This window comes from Megalopta genalis, unplaced genomic scaffold (genome assembly GCF_051020955.1).
Source record: "Megalopta genalis isolate 19385.01 unplaced genomic scaffold, iyMegGena1_principal scaffold0237, whole genome shotgun sequence".
Classification (NCBI taxonomy): domain Eukaryota; kingdom Metazoa; phylum Arthropoda; class Insecta; order Hymenoptera; family Halictidae; genus Megalopta; species Megalopta genalis.
The window spans coordinates 213618-226471 of record NW_027476306.1 but is presented as its reverse complement, the minus strand read 5'-3'; the positions used below and the strand labels follow the sequence as shown (position 1 = coordinate 226471).

The 12854-nt window shown below is 11.2% G+C and overlaps 1 long non-coding RNA gene across 1 annotated transcript; it reads right to left on the bottom strand.

The window, feature by feature from the left end:
* Positions 1 to 757: 757 nt before the first annotated feature.
* On the bottom strand, positions 758 to 3283 carry LOC143262902 (uncharacterized). The gene is made up of 2 exons (XR_013036538.1): positions 3191 to 3283; positions 758 to 922 (listed from the first exon to the last, which is right to left on the bottom strand). It is a non-coding gene; the product is annotated as an uncharacterized LOC143262902 (long non-coding RNA).
* Positions 3284 to 12854: the final 9571 nt, after the last annotated feature.

The window sequence follows — 12854 nt, the reverse complement described above, 5'->3', positions numbered from 1 at the left end:
AATAAATTTTATTTTCAATAAAAATTCAATTAAAACTTTATCTCATATAAAATTTTAAAAAAATTTATTTACTAGTACATTTAATTAAAACAACAATTATTACTATAAAATAACCTTTAATTAAATTTATCAATATTAATATTAAACAATAATCTATAATAAAATTTATTTACAATAAAAATTTAATTAAAACTTTATCTCCTATAATAAAATTTTAAAAAATTTTATTTACTAGTACATTTAATTAAAACAATTATTACTATAAAATAACCTTTAATTAAATTTATCAATATTAATATTAAACAATAATCTATAATAAAACTTATTTACAATAAAAATTCAATTAAAACTTTATCTCCTATAATAAAATTTTAAAAAAATTTTATTTACTAGTACATTTAATTAAAACAATAAAATTATTACTATAAAATAACCTTTAATTAAATTTATCAATATTAACATTAAACAATAATCTATAATAAAATTTATTTACAATAAAAATTTAATTAAAACTTTATCTACTATAATAAAATTTTTTAAAATTTTATTTACTGATATATCTAATTAAAACAACAAAATTATTACTATAAAATAACCTTTAATTAAATTTATAGATATTAATATTAAACAATAATTCATAATAAAATTTATTTACAATAAAAATTCAATTAAAACTTTACTTCCTATAATAAAATTTTAAAAAATTTTTATTTATTAGTACATTTAATTAAAACAACAAAATTATTACTATAAAATAACCTTTAACTAAATTTATTAATATTAACATTAAATCATAATCTATAATAAATTTTATTTACAATAAAAATTCAATTAAAACTTTATCTCCTATAATAAAATTTTAAAAAAATTTTATTTACTAGTACATTTAATTAAAACAACAAAATTATTACTATAAAATAACCTTTAATTAAATTTATCAATATCAATACTAAACAATAATCTATAATAAAATTTATTTTCAATAAAAATTCAATTAAAACTTTATCTCCTATAATAAAATTTTAAAAAATTTTATTTACTAATATATCTAATTAAAACAACAAAATTATTATTATAAAATAACCTTTAATTAAATTTATCAATATTAACATTAAATAATAATCTATAATAAAATTTATTTACAATAAAAATTCAATTAAAACTTTATTTAATATAAAATTTTTTTAAAAATTTTATTTACTAGTATATTTAATTAAAACAACAAAATTATTACTATAAAATAACCTTTAATTAAATTTATAGATATTAACATTAAACAATAATTCATAATAAAATTTATTTACAATAAAAATTCAATTAAAACTTTACTTCCTATAATAAAATTTTAAAAAATTTTTATTTATTAGTACATTTAATTAAAACAACAAGATTATTACTATAAAATAACCTTTAATTAAATTTATCAATATTAACATTAAACAATAATCTATAATAAAATTTATTTTCAATAAAAATTTAATTAAAACTTTATTTCCTACAATAAAATTTTAAAAAAATTTTATTTACTAATACATTTAATTAAAACAATAAAATTATTACTATAAAATAACCTTTAATTAAATTTATCAATATTAATATTAAACAATAATCTATAATAAATTTTATTTACAATAAAAATTCAATTAAAACTTTATCTCATATAATAAAATTTTAAAAAAATTTATTTACTAGTACATTTAATTAAAACAACAAAATTATTACTATAAAATAACCTTTAATTAAATTTATCAATATTAATATTAAACAATAATCTATAATAAAATTTATTTACAATAAAAATTTAATTAAAACTTTATCTCCTATAATAAAATTTTAAAAAATTTTATTTACTAGTACATTTAATTAAAACAATTATTACTATAAAATAACCTTTAATTAAATTTATCAATATTAATATTAAACAATAATTTATAACAAAATTTATTTTCAATAAAAATTCAATTAAAACTTTATCTCCTATAATAAAATTTTAAATAATTTTATTTACTAGTACATTTAATTAAAACAACAAAATTATTATTATAAAATAACCTTTAATTAAATTTATCAATATTAACATTAAACAATAATCTATAATAAAATTTATTTACAATAAAAATTTAATTAAAACTTTATCTACTATAATAAAATTTTTTAAAATTTTATTTACTAGTACATTTAATTAAAACAACAAAATTATTAATATAAAATAACCTTTAATTAAATTTATCAATATTAACATTAAACAATAATCTATAATAAAATTTATTTTCAATAAAAATTCAATTAAAACTTTATCTCCTATAATAAAATTTTAAAAAATTTTATTTACTAATATATCTAATTAAAACAACAAAATTATTATTATAAAATAACCTTTAATTAAATTTATTAATATTAACATTAAATAATAATCTATAATAAAATTTATTTACAATAAAAATTCAATTAAAACTTTATTTAATATAAAAATTTTTTAAAAATTTTATTTACTAGTATATTTAATTAAAACAACAAAATTATTACTATAAAATAACCTTTAATTAAATTTATAAATATTAACATTAAACAATAATTCATAATAAAATTTATTTACAATAAAAATTCAATTAAAACTTTACTTCCTATAATAAAATTTTAAAAAATTTTTATTTATTAGTACATTTAATTAAAACAACAAAATTATTACTATAAAATAACCTTTAATTAAATTTATCGATATTAACATTAAACAATAATCTATAATAAAATTTATTTTCAATAAAAATTTAATTAAAACTTTATTTCCTATAATAAAATTTTAAAAAAATTTTATTTACTAGTACATTTAATTAAAACAATAAAATTATTACTATAAAATAACCTTTAATTAAATTTATAAATATTAACATTAAACAATAATTCATAATAAAATTTATTTACAATAAAAATTCAATTAAAACTTTACTTCCTATAATAAAATTTTAAAAAATTTTTATTTATTAGTACATTTAATTAAAACAACAAAATTATTACTATAAAATAACCTTTAATTAAATTTATCAATATTAACATTAAACAATAATCTATAATAAAATTTATTTTCAATAAAAATTTAATTAAAACTTTATTTCCTATAATAAAATTTTAAAAAAAATTTTATTTACTAGTACATTTAATTAAAACAATAAAATTATTACTATAAAATAACCTTTAATTAAATTTATCAATATTAATATTAAACAATAATCTATAATAAAACTTATTTTCAATAAAAATTCAATTAAAACTTTATCTCCTATAATAAAATTTTAAAAAAATTTTATTTACTAGTACATTTAATTAAAACAATAAAATTATTACTATAAAATAACCTTTAATTAAATTTATAAATATTAACATTAAACAATAATCTATAATAAAATTTATTTACAATAAAAATTCAATTAAAACTTTACTTCTTATAATAAAATTTTAAAAAAATTTTATTTACTAGTATATTTAATTAAAACAATAAAATTATTTATATGAAATAACCTTTAATTAAATTTATTTATATTAACATTAAACAATAATCTATAATAAAATTTATTTACAATAAAAATTCAATTAAAACTTTACTTCCTATAATAAAATTTTAAAAAAATTTTATTTACTAGTATATTTAATTAAAACAATAAAATTATTACTATAAAATAACCTTTAATTAAATTTATAAATATTAACATTAAACAATAATCTATAATAAAATTTATTTACAATAAAAATTCAATTAAAACTTTACTTCTTATAATAAAATTTTAAAAAAATTTTATTTACTAGTATATTTAATTAAAACAATAAAATTATTTATATGAAATAACCTTTAATTAAATTTATTTATATTATCATTAAACAATAATCTATAATAAAATTTATTTTCAATAAAAATTCAATTAAAACTTTATCTCCTATAATAAAATTTTAAAAAAATTTTATTTACTAGTACATTTAATTAAAACAATAAAATTATTACTATAAAATAACCTTTAATTAAATTTATAAATATTAACATTAAACAATAATCTATAATAAAATTTATTTACAATAAAAATTCAATTAAAACTTTATTTAATATAAAAATTTTTTAAAAATTTTATTTACTAGTATATTTAATTAAAACAACAAAATTATTACTATAAAATAACCTTTAATTAAATTTATAGATATTAACATTAAACAATAATTCATAATAAAATTTATTTACAATAAAAATTCAATTAAAACTTTACTTCCTATAATAAAATTTTAAAAAATTTTTATTTATTAGTACATTTAATTAAAACAACAAAATTATTACTATAAAATAACCTTTAATTAAATTTATCAATATTAACATTAAACAATAATCTATAATAAAATTTATTTTCAATAAAAATTTAATTAAAACTTTATTTCCTATAATAAAATTTTAAAAAAATTTTATTTACTAGTACATTTAATTAAAACAATAAAATTATTACTATAAAATAACCTTTAATTAAATTTATCAATATTAATATTAAACAATAATCTATAATAAAACTTATTTTCAATAAAAATTCAATTAAAACTTTATCTCCTATAATAAAATTTTAAAAAAATTTTATTTACTAGTACATTTAATTAAAACAATAAAATTATTACTATAAAATAACCTTTAATTAAATTTATAAATATTAACATTAAACAATAATCTATAATAAAATTTATTTACAATAAAAATTCAATTAAAACTTTACTTCTTATAATAAAATTTTAAAAAAATTTTATTTACTAGTATATTTAATTAAAACAATAAAATTATTTATATGAAATAACCTTTAATTAAATTTATTTATATTATCATTAAACAATAATTCATAATAAAATTTATTTTCAATAAAAATTCAATTAAAACTTTATCTCCTATAATAAAATTTTAAAAAAATTTTATTTACTAGTACATTTAATTAAAACAATAAAATTATTACTATAAAATAACCTTTAATTAAATTTATAAATATTAACATTAAACAATAATCTATAATAAAATTTATTTACAATAAAAATTCAATTAAAACTTTACTTCCTATAATAAAATTTTAAAAAAATTTTATTTACTAGTATATTTAATTAAAACAATAAAATTATTACTATAAAATAACCTTTAATTAAATTTATAAATATTAACATTAAACAATAATCTATAATAAAATTTATTTACAATAAAAATTCAATTAAAACTTTACTTCTTATAATAAAATTTTAAAAAAATTTTATTTACTAGTATATTTAATTAAAACAATAAAATTATTTATATGAAATAACCTTTAATTAAATTTATTTATATTATCATTAAACAATAATTCATAATAAAATTTATTTTCAATAAAAATTCAATTAAAACTTTATCTCCTATAATAAAATTTTAAAAAAATTTTATTTACTAGTACATTTAATTAAAACAATAAAATTATTACTATAAAATAACCTTTAATTAAATTTATAAATATTAACATTAAACAATAATCTATAATAAAATTTATTTACAATAAAAATTCAATTAAAACTTTACTTCCTATAATAAAATTTTAAAAAAATTTTATTTACTAGTACATTTAATTAAAACAATAAAATTATTTATATGAAATAACCTTTAATTAAATTTATTTATATTATCATTAAACAATAATTCATAATAAAATTTATTTTCAATAAAAATTCAATTAAAACTTAATAAAATTTTTAAAAAATTTTTATTTATTAGTACATTTAATTAAAACAATAAAATTATTACTATAAAATAACCCTTAATTAAATTTATCGATATTAATATTAAACAATAATCTATAATAAAACTTATTTACAATAAAAATTCAATTAAAACTTTATCTCCTATAATAAAATTTTTAAAAAATTTTTATTTACTAGTACATTTAATTAAAACAATAAAATTATTACTATAAAATAACCCTTAATTAAATTTATCAATATTAACATTAAACAATAATCTATAATAAAATTTATTTACAATAAAAATTCAATTAAAACTTTACTTCCTATAATAAAATTTTTAAAAAATTTTTATTTACTAGTACATTTAATTAAAACAATAAAATTATTATTATAAAATAACCTTTAATTAAATTTATAAATATTAACATTAAATCATAATCTATAATAAAATTTATTTACAATAAAAATTCAATTAAAACTTTATCTCCTATAATAAAATTTTTAAAATTTTTATTTATTAGTACATTTAATTAAAACAATAAAATTATTACTATAAAATAACCCTTAATTAAATTTATCGATATTAACATTAAACAATAATCTATAATAAAATTTATTTACAATAAAAATTCAATTAAAACTTTACTTCCTATAATAAAATTTTTAAAAAATTTTTATTTACTAGTACATTTAATTAAAACAATAAAATTATTACTATAAAATAACCCTTAATTAAATTTATCGATATTAACATTAAACAATAATCTATAATAAAATTTATTTACAATAAAAATTCAATTAAAACTTTACTTCCTATAATAAAATTTTTAAAAAATTTTTATTTATTAGTACATTTAATTAAAACAATAAAATTATTACTATAAAATAACCCTTAATTAAATTTATCGATATTAACATTAAACAATAATCTATAATAAAATTTATTTACAATAAAAATTCAATTAAAACTTTATCTCTTATAATAAAATTTTTAAAAAATTTTTATTTATTAATACATTTAATTAAAACAACAAAATTATTACTATAAAATAACCTTTAACTAAATTTATTAATATTAACATTAAATCATAATCTATAATAAATTTTATTTTCAATAAAAATTCAATTAAAACTTTATCTCCTATAATAAAATTTTTAAAAAATTTTTATTTATTAGTATATTTAATTAAAATAATAAAATTATTACTATAAAATAACCTTTAATTAAATTTATTAATATTAGCATTAAATCATAATCTATAATAAATTTTATTCACAATAAAAATTCAATTAAAACTTTATTTCCTATAATAAAATTTTAAAAAAATTTTTATTTACATACAAATTCTAATTCATATATAATATTTGTATGATAATAAATACCTATATAAATATATTTTCATACAAATTCTAATTTATATATAATATTTGTATAACAATAAATACCTATATAAATATATTTTCATACAAATTCTAATTCATATATAATATTTATATGATAATAAATACCTATATAAATATATTTTCATACAAATTCTAATTCATATATAATATTTGTATAATAATAAATACCTATATAAATATATTTTCATACAAATTCTAATTCATACATAATATTTATATAATAATAAATACCTATATAAATATATTTTCATACAAATTCTAATTTGACTAATTTTTTACCCCTAACTTTATATATATATATATATATTAAATATTTATATATATATATATATTTAATATTAAATATGATCTATTAATTATTTAATTATTAATAAATTATTATTATATTAATCATTAAATTTATTTATTAATTTATTATTATTTATAATTTAATAATTATACATATATATTATATATATATATATATTTATATAATAACAATATATTTATTTAGATTTTATTGATTTATTTATATATATAATAATATCTATATTAATTTAAATATTTTATTAATTAACTATAATTAAATATATATATATAATATATTTATATATATATATAAATATATATATTATAAATTTATAAAATAATAATCACAGAATTATTGAGTTTATTAAAATGTATTCTTGATAGATCAACTATAAATTTAGACATATGACCTGTCCTCATAGATATATATAAATGGATCCATTTAGATAAATAATGAAGGTTTAATAAATCAATTTATATATTTATAGAATAATTATTGATCCTACTTCTTATTAAGAAGTAGAATAAATTTATAAATCTCACTACAATATAATTAAATATAATTAACAAATGATATATCGTAAAATTATTTATTAATATATAAATATTTAACCAATAAATGTTTAATGAAAAAATAAAAAAAAATGCCAACCTGTCCAAAAATCTCCGAAAACGGCCCAAAAACCCCGAAAAACGGCCAAAAAACCCCGAAAAACGGCCAAAAAACCTCCTTAGCACCCAAAAACATGAAAATTTCTTTAATAATTTAAAGAAAATTAATAATTATCTTAAATTACTATAATAATAATTGAATTAAATACATTTTCATTTTAATCTTAATTTAAATATAATATTTATATAAAATAATACCTAATAAATATATTTTCATACAAATTCTAATTTATATATAATATTTGTATAATAATACCTATATAAATATATTTTCATACAAATTCTAATTCATATATAATATTTGTATAATAATACCTATATAAATATATTTTCATACAAATTCTAATTCATATATAATATTTGTATGATAATAAATACCTATATAAATATATTTTCATACAAATTCTAATTCATATATAATATTTGTATAATAATAAATACCTATATAAATATATTTTCATACAAATTCTAATTCATATATAATATTTGTATAATAATAAATACCCATATAAATATATTTTCATACAAATTCTAATTCATACATAATATTTGTATAATAATAAATACCTATATAAATATATTTTCATACAAATTCTAATTTGACTAATTTTTACCCCTAACTTTATATATATATATATATATTAAATATTTATATATATATATATATTTAATATTAAATATGATCTATTAATTATTTAATTATTAATAAATTATTATTATATTAATCATTAAATTTATTTATTAATTTATTATTATTTATAATTTAATAATTATACATATATATTATATATATATATATATTTATATAATAACAATATATTTATTTAGATTTTATTGATTTATTTATATATATAATAATATCTATATTAATTTAAATATTTTATTAATTAACTATAATTAAATATATATATATAATATATTTATATATATATATAAATATATATATTATAAATTTATAAAATAATAATCACAGAATTATTGAGTTTATTAAAATGTATTCTTGATAGATCAACTATAAATTTAGACATATGACCTGTCCTCATAGATATATATAAATGGATCCATTTAGATAAATAATGAAGGTTTAATAAATCAATTTATATATTTATAGAATAATTATTGATCCTACTTCTTATTAAGAAGTAGAATAAATTTATAAATCTCACTACAATATAATTAAATATAATTAACAAATGATATATCGTAAAATTATTTATTAATATATAAATATTTAACCAATAAATGTTTAATGAAAAAATAAAAAAAAATGCCAACCTGTCCAAAAATCTCCGAAAACGGCCCAAAAACCCCGAAAAACGGCCAAAAAACCCCGAAAAACGGCCAAAAAACCTCCTTAGCACCCAAAAACATGAAAATTTCTTTAATAATTTAAAGAAAATTAATAATTATCTTAAATTACTATAATAATAATTGAATTAAATACATTTTCATTTTAATCTTAATTTAAATATAATATTTATATAAAATAATACCTAATAAATATATTTTCATACAAATTCTAATTTATATATAATATTTGTATAATAATACCTATATAAATATATTTTCATACAAATTCTAATTCATATATAATATTTGTATAATAATACCTATATAAATATATTTTCATACAAATTCTAATTCATATATAATATTTGTATGATAATAAATACCTATATAAATATATTTTCATACAAATTCTAATTCATATATAATATTTGTATAATAATAAATACCTATATAAATATATTTTCATACAAATTCTAATTCATATATAATATTTGTATAATAATAAATACCCATATAAATATATTTTCATACAAATTCTAATTCATACATAATATTTGTATAATAATAAATACCTATATAAATATATTTTCATACAAATTCTAATTTGACTAATTTTTTACCCCTAACTTTATATATATATATATATATTAAATATTTATATATATATATATATTTAATATTAAATATGATCTATTAATTATTTAATTATTAATAAATTATTATTATATTAATCATTAAATTTATTTATTAATTTATTATTATTTATAATTTAATAATTATACATATATATTATATATATATATATATTTATATAATAACAATATATTTATTTAGATTTTATTGATTTATTTATATATATAATAATATCTATATTAATTTAAATATTTTATTAATTAACTATAATTAAATATATATATATAATATATTTATATATATATATAAATATATATATTATAAATTTATAAAATAATAATCACAGAATTATTGAGTTTATTAAAATGTATTCTTGATAGATCAACTATAAATTTAGACATATGACCTGTCCTCATAGATATATATAAATGGATCCATTTAGATAAATAATGAAGGTTTAATAAATCAATTTATATATTTATAGAATAATTATTGATCCTACTTCTTATTAAGAAGTAGAATAAATTTATAAATCTCACTACAATATAATTAAATATAATTAACAAATGATATATCGTAAAATTATTTATTAATATATAAATATTTAACCAATAAATGTTTAATGAAAAAATAAAAAAAAATGCCAACCTGTCCAAAAATCTCCGAAAACGGCCCAAAAACCCCGAAAAACGGCCAAAAAACCCCGAAAAACGGCCAAAAAACCTCCTTAGCACCCAAAAACATGAAAATTTCTTTAATAATTTAAAGAAAATTAATAATTATCTTAAATTACTATAATAATAATTGAATTAAATACATTTTCATTTTAATCTTAATTTAAATATAATATTTATATAAAATAATACCTAATAAATATATTTTCATACAAATTCTAATTTATATATAATATTTGTATAATAATACCTATATAAATATATTTTCATACAAATTCTAATTCATATATAATATTTGTATAATAATACCTATATAAATATATTTTCATACAAATTCTAATTCATATATAATATTTGTATGATAATAAATACCTATATAAATATATTTTCATACAAATTCTAATTCATATATAATATTTGTATAATAATAAATACCTATATAAATATATTTTCATACAAATTCTAATTCATATATAATATTTGTATAATAATAAATACCTATATAAATATATTTTCATACAAATTCTAATTCATACATAATATTTGTATAATAATAAATACCTATATAAATATATTTTCATACAAATTCTAATTTGACTAATTTTTTACCCCTAACTTTATATATATATATATATATTAAATATTTATATATATATATATATTTAATATTAAATATGATCTATTAATTATTTAATTATTAATAAATTATTATTATATTAATCATTAAATTTATTTATTAATTTATTATTATTTATAATTTAATAATTATACATATATATTATATATATATATATATTTATATAATAACAATATATTTATTTAGATTTTATTGATTTATTTATATATATAATAATATCTATATTAATTTAAATATTTTATTAATTAACTATAATTAAATATATATATATAATATATTTATATATATATATAAATATATATATTATAAATTTATAAAATAATAATCACAGAATTATTGAGTTTATTAAAATGTATTCTTGATAGATCAACTATAAATTTAGACATATGACCTGTCCTCATAGATATATATAAATGGATCCATTTAGATAAATAATGAAGGTTTAATAAATCAATTTATATATTTATAGAATAATTATTGATCCTACTTCTTATTAAGAAGTAGAATAAATTTATAAATCTCACTACAATATAATTAAATATAATTAACAAATGATATATCGTAAAATTATTTATTAATATATAAATATTTAACCAATAAATGTTTAATGAAAAAATAAAAAAAAATGCCAACCTGTCCAAAAATCTCCGAAAACGGCCCAAAAACCCCGAAAAACGGCCAAAAAACCCCGAAAAACGGCCAAAAAACCTCCTTAGCACCCAAAAACATGAAAATTTCTTTAATAATTTAAAGAAAATTAATAATTATCTTAAATTACTATAATAATAATTGAATTAAATACATTTTCATATTAAATTGAATTCAACATAATTAATATAAATTTAAAATTTTATATTAATAATTTATAATAAATTAAATTTAAATATAAAATTTATAATAAATTAAAAATTTATATGATGGTAAATTAAGAATTTATAGTAAATTAAGAATTTATAGTAAATTAAGAATTTATATGATAGTAAATTAAGAATTTATAGTAAATTAAGAATTTATATGATGGTAAATTATTTTATTGTATAAATATTACATTTAAATTAAAAATTTATAATAATTTGAATATTGTTGTTTTAAAAATACCTAATAAATTATAATCCTAACGTTTATGGTAAATTAAGAATTTATAGTAAATTAAGAATTTATATCCTAGTAAATTATTTTATTGTATAAATATTACAATTAAATTAAAAATTTATAGTAATTTGAATATTGTTGTTTTAAAAATACCTAATAAATTATAATCCTAACGTTTATGGTAAATTAAGAATTTATAATAAATTAAGAATTTATATGATGGTAAATTAAGAATTTATAGTAAATTAAGAATTTATATCCTAGTAAATTATTTTATTATATAAATATTACATTTAAATTAAAAATTTATAGTAATTTGAATATTGTTGTTTTAAAAATACCTAATAAATTATAATCCTAACGTTTATGGTAAATTAAGAATTTATAGTAAATTAAGAATTTATATCCTAGTAAATTAAGAATTTATAGTAAATTAAGAATTTATATAA